Raw genomic sequence first — 11,160 nt, forward strand, 5'->3', positions numbered from 1 at the left:
CTCAGACCTTGTAGTATATCAGCTCTTTGCAGGAGAGACATTGTTTGTTCAGCACACAGATCTGCCTTTGGTCACATAAGGCCACATAAAGCCTTGTACTTGTGTACCCATAAGCAAATCTCTAGTCTCATTCTGATGCCCCACTTTCAGTTCAGTTTGATTCCAGCACTAACAAACCATAGACATGTTTAGATTAACTGTTCTCTTCCATGTCTTTGGGCAGGTGAGTAAAGCTGTAAAAGTTGTGAAGTTTTTCAAACCAAGGAAAGGAGTCACCATGATCCCCTTAGTGGGAGTGAGAGGTTGAAAGATCATGGGTATGTTTAAGGTGGAAGGAACAGATCACAGGTTTTTAGTGCTGTTTTATTTTGATCAGCAGAGAACTGAGACAATAGAAAAAAGAACTTCTCTGGAGGAACTATAAGAATTCCTATATAGAGAGATCTGAGATCACCTTAGATAGTTTAATATGGTAAATGGAAGATCTTAAATAGGAAGCTCCGGACAGATTAAATAGGTCTGTACAGGGTTTGGGATGTAATATATTTGGGGAAAGGTTAATAAATAAGATACTTGTGATTCTCACTTGTGTGTTTAGGTAGGGCCTGGCTTTTGTAGTGAGCTGTTCAACTGTATTTAAGAACACTTCACAAGGAACTTGCCTTTCAGATAATCCTAACACACCCATAAACCACAACCTTCAACAGGGGCAGATTGCTTAGGTGGCTGACTCATTAATGTAGAAGAGATTGAAAGGTTCATGCAAAGTGTATTTTGCACTTCTCCCCTTGAGCTCCTTGTTCTTTACTTCTTTAAGTTGGAGATTGTACTCATTAAACATGCCAGTCTTTTGGGGATGTTAATTGGGCCTGGTTTAGTATTGTGTTGACCCATCATTCCTGGTTCTCTGTCCCTGAAGTTCCCTTTACTTTATTTTCTTTGGTATACTTTTAAGTCATATTCTTTGCGTTAGCAACAGAAGGAATATAACAGAATAGTATACAAAAGAATACTAATAAAGCACTTACAATTATTGGTATAGTGGACAATGGCCACTGATGCATCCCAAAAGGGTCCCCGATCTTTTCTGGATCATTCATGTATGAAGTCTAAGAATACTCACCACTAACTGTAGCACCACTCAGTGAAAAATTAATTTACTACACACAACCACTTTTGATGATAAAGCCTCATAACATAACTAAAAACTCAGTAAGAGAAAGCACCTACCTTATTAAACAACTGAGGGCCCAATCCCAAAGAGTTTACTCAGCTAAAACTCTAAAGTCAGAGAGTTCTCTCTGTACCAAGTATTTTAGGGTTAACAGTGAAATCCAGCCCATCTGTTTAGAAGCCAATGTATCTCCAGTCTCACACTGGCTTCAAAATAAGGACTTGTGAAGGTCACTGCACAGGAAGGAAATCCGCTTTCCAGTTCAGCTCCCACTGAAACCATTCAAATTCTCTCCACTGTTTTAGCTGGGAGTTGGACTTTGGTACTGAATATATAAATCCAATGTGCACCTGTCTGAAAAAGGTGCTTGGAATTATTGTTCTCATCTCTCCTCTCCAGTCTTCAGGGCACCGCTGGATTCCTTTTTAACTTGAATTATAAAATATTGTAAATTTAAAATTTAATTTAAAACCAAAGAAAACCAAAAGAGGCTTTTATTATACTCTTAATTTAGTGGCGGTGTTTTAATCCACAGAGAAGCCAAAAAAAGTTTAAGGTGCCTAATTATAAAATAAAACTTTCCTGTTTAAATATTTACTACAGAACATAAAAAAGTAGGAATCACATCATTAAAAATAGTTTGAAAGATCTACAGTGTTTTAAGTGATATAGGACTTGTTAAAAAAAAAGTGAACTTTCAGGAAGCTCATTTTCTTCACTGGATCATGGAAAAAGTGAAACCAAAAGCAAATAAAATGCTGTGCCCATTGATGAAAATTGTGGAATTAAATTCAGAGATCAAAAGAAAAGTGCACTGGAAGATGTGAAAATTAAGTAAGATGTGAACTGGCATTGCTTTTCAATAGCTCTGTCTGCAGTAGAGAACTCTATCAGAAAAAAAAAGAAGAGCGAGTTCAAAGGAAAAGTCAATAGTAAATTAATTACTCTGCAGCCTCATTAAGCATTTTCTGATTAAAGGGTGATTGTTAAGGTAAAGAAAGATGCTGTGTTTTATTAGCAGCAGTGACCTACATGATGAGATCAGTGCAGAAACTGGCTCCCCAGCATGCCACAGTTTGCTCATCTGCACAAAACTCACAAACATAATAACTAGTTCAAAACACAATGTGCAAAAATTACCATGCTGTTGGAGATGTATATGGCATCTCTTGCCACAGAAAAGATTTCCAGTATTTTACTCCATTTTCTCAGCACTTATCAAGGTACTCCCTGCCTACAGATGTTCAAATCAAAGTGCAAGGATGGAGACAACTTCTGAAAGTGAGTAGGAGGCAAATCTGACTCATACAAATTCAGGCTCAGAACCAGCATACAGAAGTAAGCTTCTTGCCTTTGCTAAGGGATAACGTGTGAAAGTGAATGATCTGGTAATAGTTGTGCTAGGGCACAGGATGAATGTCTTCTTCTGCCTATTTTCACTGCTGCTGGTTGAAAAAGTAGTGATATGGAATCATCTTGTACAAGGCACAGAGCACCACTGCTGTCCCTTCCTATCACACCGTTGAGGTGGAATCAGAGACAAGCATTTAATCCGTAAAGTGGAACAGTTGTATTGGCAGAGCCAATTTCTTTTACTATCAAAATTGAAACAAACCTCTCAATACCAGAAATGCACCTGTACCAACGTCAATGTGTGTGCAGAATCAATCTCACAACCCTGGGGATGTGCCAGGAGCAACAAGACATTGAAGAACTTACTGGAGCTCATTACTTGGTTCTCATCACTATTACTATCCTTCTGGGGGGAGTGACCCCGGTTTTGGGTGTCCTGGCTCTCAAGCAGGGGCTGGCTGTTGGAGAGATGGATGAGATGTTTGGGTTAAGGCTGTATGTGCTTACCAAGCTTTCTTATCACAGAGATGACTGTTTTTTGGGGTTTTTTTTTAAATGGACTGCTGCTAATATTTCTTTCTTAGGGTCTCAGAGGTTCTCCTTGGAGATGTCTTGATTAAGACAGGTATCTCAGGTTCGGTTGAATGTAGCACCTCAAAGAAGAGCCCATCATGGGGAAGATCACAATCATTTATTGCAGAGAATCACCTGATGGCAGCCTCTCAAATCCTCTGGCTTGCATCCGCGCTGTGATCTTATCATATACAGGCAATTTTTTCCTGTTGCCATGGAGGTGGGATTGGATAGCTCCCACTTCCCAAATGCTAAGGAGATCCAAAACATCCATCCTGCCCCAGGGAAGAACCTTGTTTATAAGCCTGCTTGATCGGTAGACATACTGACTATCTGGTGACTATGTGCTGGACACAAGGAAGGATTTCAATCCAGGTTGTGTCCAAAGTACTCAGTGGGAGGAAGTAGGGCAGAGGGTTTCTTTCACTCGGAGAGGTGGCGTCACACCACTGACAAACATTCTGTCACTATTGATGCACACATGCTTTTGCCACCAACACGAGAGGCTCTAGCAGCAGAACCCCGGAGTGCAGACCAGATCTGGATTTTAACTTTCTGGGGAGCTTGGAGATGAGCTTTCCAGCTGGATCATCTGCCTACAATGGGTCAAATCAATGTTTACACTGACTGGTTTTCTGTGTTTGGCAAATGGAAAAACAAATTACCAAGCAAAACTAAAGACTAGCTACAAATGGAAAACTAGGCAGTTTTGTATACATACCAAAGATGGGGCTACTCTGCTGCGAAGAGCAAATTCTCATTTGGTCTACTAACGGGCAGTGCCCAATTTGTAACAACACCGGTTAGAGGAGTCCTCTGTAAAGGGGCTGCTGGAAAATGAGGCTGAAACTCAGGTTGCGAGACTTCTCCTACTGCAGTCAATGGGAGTTTTGCACTGTTTTCAACAAGGTCAGGATTCCCTTCCCCACCGCCTAGTGTTTAAAAGCTGGTCTTTAGTGTTTATGTTCTACTCCGTTAATTTGAAAATATTGTACCTGTGGTAAAATGCTTAAATTTGGTCTGTCTTAGAAAACTTTAGTCAGATTAAAATTGCTTCAGTCACACGAGTGCAAATCTGTAGCACAGATATGTTTCAACCAGATTACTTTGCATTTAAACTGGTATTGTTTATACATGTTAACCCTAATGAATTTTAATACAAACAAGCCCTCAGAGTATAAAGATAGGAATCAAGGCAAATACTTTATTTCCCAGATCACGACATGCCACTTTGTTTAGAGGGTGTTTGCAAACCTTAGACAGAGGTGACTTACTAGAACTTCTACCTTTCGGCCTATTAATGGTCTTTTTTTTAAAACACTTTATAAAAAGTGGCAGTAGCTTCCTCAGTGACAGGATGCATGAGTACTATAGCCTCCAAGCAACAGTAGGTCTCCTTCAGATCTTCCCAATAAGATGTTGGAGACTCTTTCCACCCCCATTTCTTTAATAGTAATAGATCCTTTCTTTAATTTGCACTGATGCATTTAGAATGTAAGTTTCCAAGACAAGGCACACGGGAGGCATTTAAAGTAGATTTTTTGAAAAGGCAAAGAACAAAGGGCATGTCAGGTTCCATTTTGATTTGCATGACAAATCCACCATGCAGTGTTCTGGTGGGTCGGGCTGAGCTTGCCTGCCACGCACTGCGTTTGTTACTTTGGTTTGAACACTTCTGACAGTCCGTAATTTTAATTGTTCTAAGGATCGTTTGGTTGGGGTGGGGGGTGCTTTTCTTCTTACACTTGGTCTGTTTAGGGGAAATGGAAAAGCCTGTTCAGATCTTTTGTCATAGCGTTTATGTGCAAATAGGTAAGGTCACCAACCAGTTGCTTCAGCATTTTAAATCTCATTATTACTAACTGTCCGTGTATTTTCAGCAAGGAAATGTTAGGCCCCAAAACTACAAACCTTGGGGTTCTATTGTCTTGGTGCACACCATTCTCTCTTTTTTTGAGTCCCACAGGGATGGGTCATACAGGGAGAAACGAATTTGCGCTTTGCCTGTATGTGCCTATCAGATGATATTGTGGTGCTTTGACAAGTTCTAACAAGGGATTTAATGGCCCAAAGGGCATTCTTGGCCACATATTGTTACTCTTATGTGGCTAGCATATGAATAGCTTTTGCACATGTCAAAGACTGGTTGGTGGACATGTGCATCTTATGAGTCCCATTAGAGGTACTCTTCAAGGTAGAAGCTGCTTTTAACCCTTGAGACATGCACATTTTTGTTGTTACGGGCCCTGCCTGTGTGCATCTGAAAAACATAGCTGAATATCACTTAATAAGTATTGGAAGGATTGTGGCACATGCCAGAACTAGAATCAAAACTGAAGAATGCCAGTCTTCCAAACCCATCGTTAGACATCTGTGCTTCTTGTTAAAAACAATGACTTTGTCAAGTTGTAAAAGAAACCTGAGGGCTGTATCATTTGAAAAAGAACCTCAAAACCTATAGGAATCAAAAATGCTGTTTAACTACTCATGCATATTTTCCTCTGTCAACAAATAATTCATAGCTTATTTGTTGGCATTTTTCTAACATTCACATAATTGACTGCTGAAGTTCTCAACTTAGTTCTTACAACAAAAAAACAAATGTGGAACTACACAAAATGTTTTCAGGGTGCTAAGATGGTCAGTCCGGTTTCAGAGTGATTGTTGTCATTTGGATCTCTGCTTCATGATTTTCAGTTTCAACAAATGGTAAGCTCCAGGTTTTGAGAAATAGGAGTCAGGGGGGCCAATAGTAAAATGTCCATAAGGTGAGAACAACTCAACTGCATGTTAAACTTTGAACTCCTGCATTTTATGTAGGGCTGTTCTTTTTCACATGCTGTTGTCCGACTACATTGTAACAGATATACCACTACTCTAAATACAAATAGTTTTTTTATATTATAAAGCTAGGATATTGTTTGCACAGCAAAACAAAAAGATGCTGAAGAAAAACAATCAAGTATAGTAAATGTAATCACTTATCGGTTTAGATTTTCAATTCAAATACTAACATAAGACCATTTTTAGTCTGAATAGTCCTCCTGAAGTAAGTATGATTCCACAGAAGTAAGCAGACTTGCCAATGTTAATTGAGCAGGTATCTATCAAGCACTTACAAGTAATTATTTGACAAAAGTGAATAGATTCTCAGAATAGCACTTTATGAAAAGTAAGTATTACTCTCCAGAGATAAAGATCAAGGATCTGTTTTACTGAGTTGCTGAAATCTGAAATCCACGGAAGTTGCAGGTACTCACACCCTTTAAAAGAGGCTTTAAGTGATTTCCTCAAGGCTACATTAGTAAAGCCAGGATTAGGGCAGCTACAAAACACAGGGGTTTGTGGCTCTCTTCCCCATTATCAGATCACACCTGTCTGAGGCACTTTCCTCTTTGATTGTTGTTTGAAATGAAAGGTGCGTTTTCTGTTCTTGCTTGTCAGTTAGATGGACAAGGCCATCTGACTCCTCCACACCAGGAATAATTTGACCAGCATCATTTTCCCTTACTATTGCAAAACTCTGAATCAAGGCAGAGAAACAATGCTTCCCTATGTCTACCAATAAGCTAGGGCCCTATTCTGTCTCTGGTTAGGGCTCGTTAAGCTGCAAAAACAGGGCAGTCTCCTGCATGAAGCCCGCCAGGCCTAGCAGAGCACCTATGCCACTTACCCATGTCACTTCCAGCACAGAAGCGTGTCAGAAGCATACGTAGGAGTAGGGGTCTGGAGAGGGTGAGTACCTGGAGTTTGGGAGGCACAAAGGTGAGGAAATGTGCACGGCACAGGACTGATCAGTCTCGCAGTGTTTCGTGCTTTTGTTCCTGCTGCTGACATCAGAGTTGCTGGTTCACAAACAAGGAAGTAATAGCAGGCGGCAGTGGCACTGGGCTCAATGCCCAGTTGCCAATCTAGCACACACAAAGATTGTGACCACCCAGGCTGCAGGCATTCAGAGCAGTGGCTGGGAGGCTGCAGTCAGCGGACAATTTCTTTATGCTGGAATTACTTTAAGGGAGAATTTACTTTTAAAGCATCTGTTTATTGGAAAAGTCTTATCCATATGTTTCTCAGTTAGAGTACAAGGTATTCGGGGAGATATGGCCTTATGTCAGTGATTCTTAACCAGAGTGCTGCAATACCCAGGAGTGCCTCGAATTCCTTTGCAGGGTGCTGTAGGGTGCCACATAGCATTGGTAGGTGTGCAAATATAATTCACAATATATATATATATATATATTGTGTGTGTGTGTGTATATATGTGTGTGTGTGTGTATACTGTACAGGCTGCATTAATAAAGTCAGGATTTCAGGCTGTACAGGTGAGACAGAGCAGGGAAAAGGGGCAGGGGGTGTAGTACTATATGTCAAAGAGCAATACACAGCCTCAATGATCAGGATGGGGTCAGAGGAGGGGCAAAATGAGGCGCTCTGGGTAAGAATACAAGGGGGTTGGGGGGAAAGGGACTTGATAGTGGGCATCTACTACTGACTGCCTCACCAGGGGCATGAGCTGGACCAGGAATTCTCAGATCAGCTCATGAGGCTGTAAAGTCAAGGGATGTGGTTGTCATGGATGACCTAAACTACCCAGACATCCCCTGGGAGGAGCAGTCAGCCAGGTCCGACCACTCACGTAGGTTCCTAGCTGGGATGCAGGACCTCCACTTAGCCCAGGAGGTGCATAGTCCCACCAGGAGAAATGCCTTGCTGGACTTGGTCCTTGCCACAGGCGATGACCTGGTGAGGGGTCTGCAGGTACTCAACCACCTGGGCGATAGCGATCATCACCTACTGGAATTTACTATCCAGCGCAGGGCAGTGAAAGCAAGCAGCAAGGCAGAGGTCCTCGACTTCAGGAGGGCTGACTTCTGTAAGCTAAGAAGGTTAGTAGGAGAGGCTTTGGGGTCTCGGAGCTTCAATGAAATGGGAGTCCAAGACAGGTGGTTGTCCCTCAAAGAGACGATCCTCCGAGCTCCAAGGGAGTTGATCTCAATGTGCACCAAGGGGGGCAGGAGTGCTAAGAAGCCCCCATGGCCAGGCAAAGGCATCCAGGGATGCCTGAGGGCAAAAAAAGGAGGCATACAAACAGTGGAAGCAAGGGGCAAAGGAGGATTACACCTCCATTGCTCTGGACTGCAGGGAGGTTGTTAGGAAGGCCAAGGCAGAGAGGTAGCTAGGGCTAGCAACCAAAATTAAGGATAATAAAAAGTCCTTTTTCAAGTGCATAGGAAGTAAGAAGGCACCAGGTAACGTGCGGCCCCTACAGGATAGGTTTGGCAATCTGGTGATTGCGGCAAATGAAAAAGCTGACTTATTTAATTAATTCTTTGCCTCCATATTCCTGAACAGGGACTGGGACATCTCCCTCACTAGAATTGTGGACGGACCCAGGGGAGGCACCACCATGCCTAGAGTCAGGGACGACCTAGCTAGGGAACTTTTGGAGGGGCTAGACATGTTTAGATCAGTAGGTCCAGATGCCCTCCACCTGAGGGTGCTGAGGGAATTGGCAGGGGTCATAGCAGGGCCCCTGTCATGGCTCTATGAGTGCTTGTGGGGCACTGACCAGGTACCAGAGGATTGGAAAAGGGCCAATGTCCCCATTTACAAGAAGGGGAGAAAAGAGGACCCCAGCAATTATAAGCCAGTCAGTCTTATTTCAGTCCTTGGGAAGACCTTTGAGAAAATTATCAAGGAGCACACGTGCAAGGGCCCATCGGGGGGGCAGTGCTCAGGGGCAACCAACATGGGTTCACTGAGGGCAGGTCCTGCCTGACTAACCTGGTTTCTTTTTATGATCAGGTCACAAAGGCCTTGGACGAGAGTGTCAGTGTGGATGTCGTCTTCCTGGACTTTAAGAAGGCCTTTGACACGGTTTCCCACCGCATTCTCTTAAAAAAACTTGGTGACTGCAGCATTGATGCCTACACAGTCAGATGGGTTGCAAATTGGCTAGATGGTCACACCCAGAGAGTGGTGGTGAATGGGTCATATTCCACCTGGAGGGATGTGGGCAGTGGAGTCTCCCAGGGCTCGGTCCTGTGGCCTTTACTGTTCAACATCCTTATCAGCAATCTGGGTGTGGGTGTGGAAAGCACGCTGTCCAAATTCGCTGATGACACCAAGTTGTGGGGTGAGGTGGGCACGCTGGAGGGGAGGGACGGAATCCAACTAGATCTAGACAGGTTGCAGAGGTGGGTGGATGAGAACAGGATGGAGTTCAACACAGACAAGTGCAAGGTGCTGTGTCTAGGGAGAAGGAACCAGCAACCAACCTATAGGCTGGGGAACACCCTTCTTATCAACACGGTGACAGAAAAGGGATCTTGGAGTCATTGTTGACTCCAGGATGAACATGGGCTGCTAATGTGAGGAAGCGGTTAGTAAAACTAACTGCACCTTGTTGTGCATCTACAGATGCATCACAGACAGGTCCAAGGAGGTGATCCTTCCCCTCTATGTGGCGCTGGTCAGGCCACAGTTGGAGTACTGCATCCAGTTCTGGGCTCTGCACTTCAAGAGGGAAATGGCTAGCATTGAGAGGGTCCAGAGGAGGGCCACTCACATGGTCAAGGGGCAGTGGGTCAGGCCGTACGAAGAGAGGCTGAAGGGCCTGAACCTATTCAGCCTCCACAAGAGAAGGCTGAGAGGGGATCTGGTAGTCCTTTACAAACTCACCAAGGGGGACCAGCGGGAATTGGGGGAAGCTCTATTCCCCCAGGCACCACCTGGGGTTACTAGGAATAATGGCCACAAATTGTTAGAGAGAAGGTTCAGGCTGGACATCAGGAGACATTACTTTACAGTTAGGGCTGCCAGGCTCTGGACTGGGCTCCCAAGTGAGGTGGTACTTTCTCCAACCTCGGGGGTCTTCAAGAGGAGGCTGCACAGATATCTGGTTGGGGTGATATGACCGTGGCACCCTTTCCTGCTGCGGACAGGGCATCAGACCTGATGATCTGTTTAGGGCCCTTCCAACCCTAGGTACTATGATACTATAACTATGATACTAACTCTGAGATTTCGGCTAAGAATCCACAGTGTCAAATGCATCCGCACTTCTTGTGGTCTTGAGTTCTTTTCAACAGAAGAATTGCTCTATTATTATTTTATATTCAGAAAATGAATGAAAACTAAGAGCTGGTATTTTCCAAGGGGTGCTTTGAGTCTAAAAGGGCTGAGAGCCACTGCCCTACATACAATGTTGTCTGCAACATGCTGGGTGGCTTTAGGAGGTCAGCCCAGTGCTGTGTGCCTCAGTTTTTCCATTTGTAGGACACAGAGATGAATGAAGTCTTTCAGATCCACTCCACTTTGCCAATTGTTTTTACTTTTAGATAGAAAAACCTCACGGGTTAAGCCAGGGGTGGGCAAAATGCAGTCCAGGGGCTGGATGCAGCCCGCCAGGCCATTTTATCTGGCCCCCAGGGCCCCTACAAAATTTAGAAAATTAATATTAACGTGCCCTGGGCTGCCTGTCATGCGGCCCTTGATGGCTTGCCAAAACTCAGTAAGTGGCCCTCTGCCCAAAATAATTGCCCACCCCTGGGTTAAGCTGTGATTGCCCTGCCTGCCCCAAATATGAGGCAACAGAGCTGGATACTGCTCAAATAGCAGGCTGGGAGATGAACTGTGATTCCTCTGGACTGGATAAACTTTCTGTGATGCAGTTTACTCCTTCCCTCTACTCTGGCTGGCAAATACAGGAGGTCCCCTTGCGTGGGTGGATCTAGGATGTTGAAACAGGGGATGCAGATGGGCTGGTGCATCATCACCTAGAATACAACAGCTTCTTCACCAGTTAAAAAGAAACTTGAAGCCTTACTAACAAGCTAGAGGCCGAGGGGCATAGCATTCAATTTAAGATCCAAGGCGCAGCCAATACGAGCTCCTCGGAACTGTGCAGTCACATTCAAAAATGTAACAAACCAGGCCAAAAACAATCCGACCACGTGGCTTATTTAGTCATTTGCCACCCCGGCTGGCTCCGCCGCCTGCTTTCAGGCCCGGGGCTGCGTGGGACGAGCAGGCTCCGCAGGACGAGGCGAGGCGATCCC

This window comes from Alligator mississippiensis, chromosome 8 (assembly GCF_030867095.1).
Source record: "Alligator mississippiensis isolate rAllMis1 chromosome 8, rAllMis1, whole genome shotgun sequence".
Taxonomy (NCBI): Eukaryota; Metazoa; Chordata; order Crocodylia; family Alligatoridae; genus Alligator; species Alligator mississippiensis.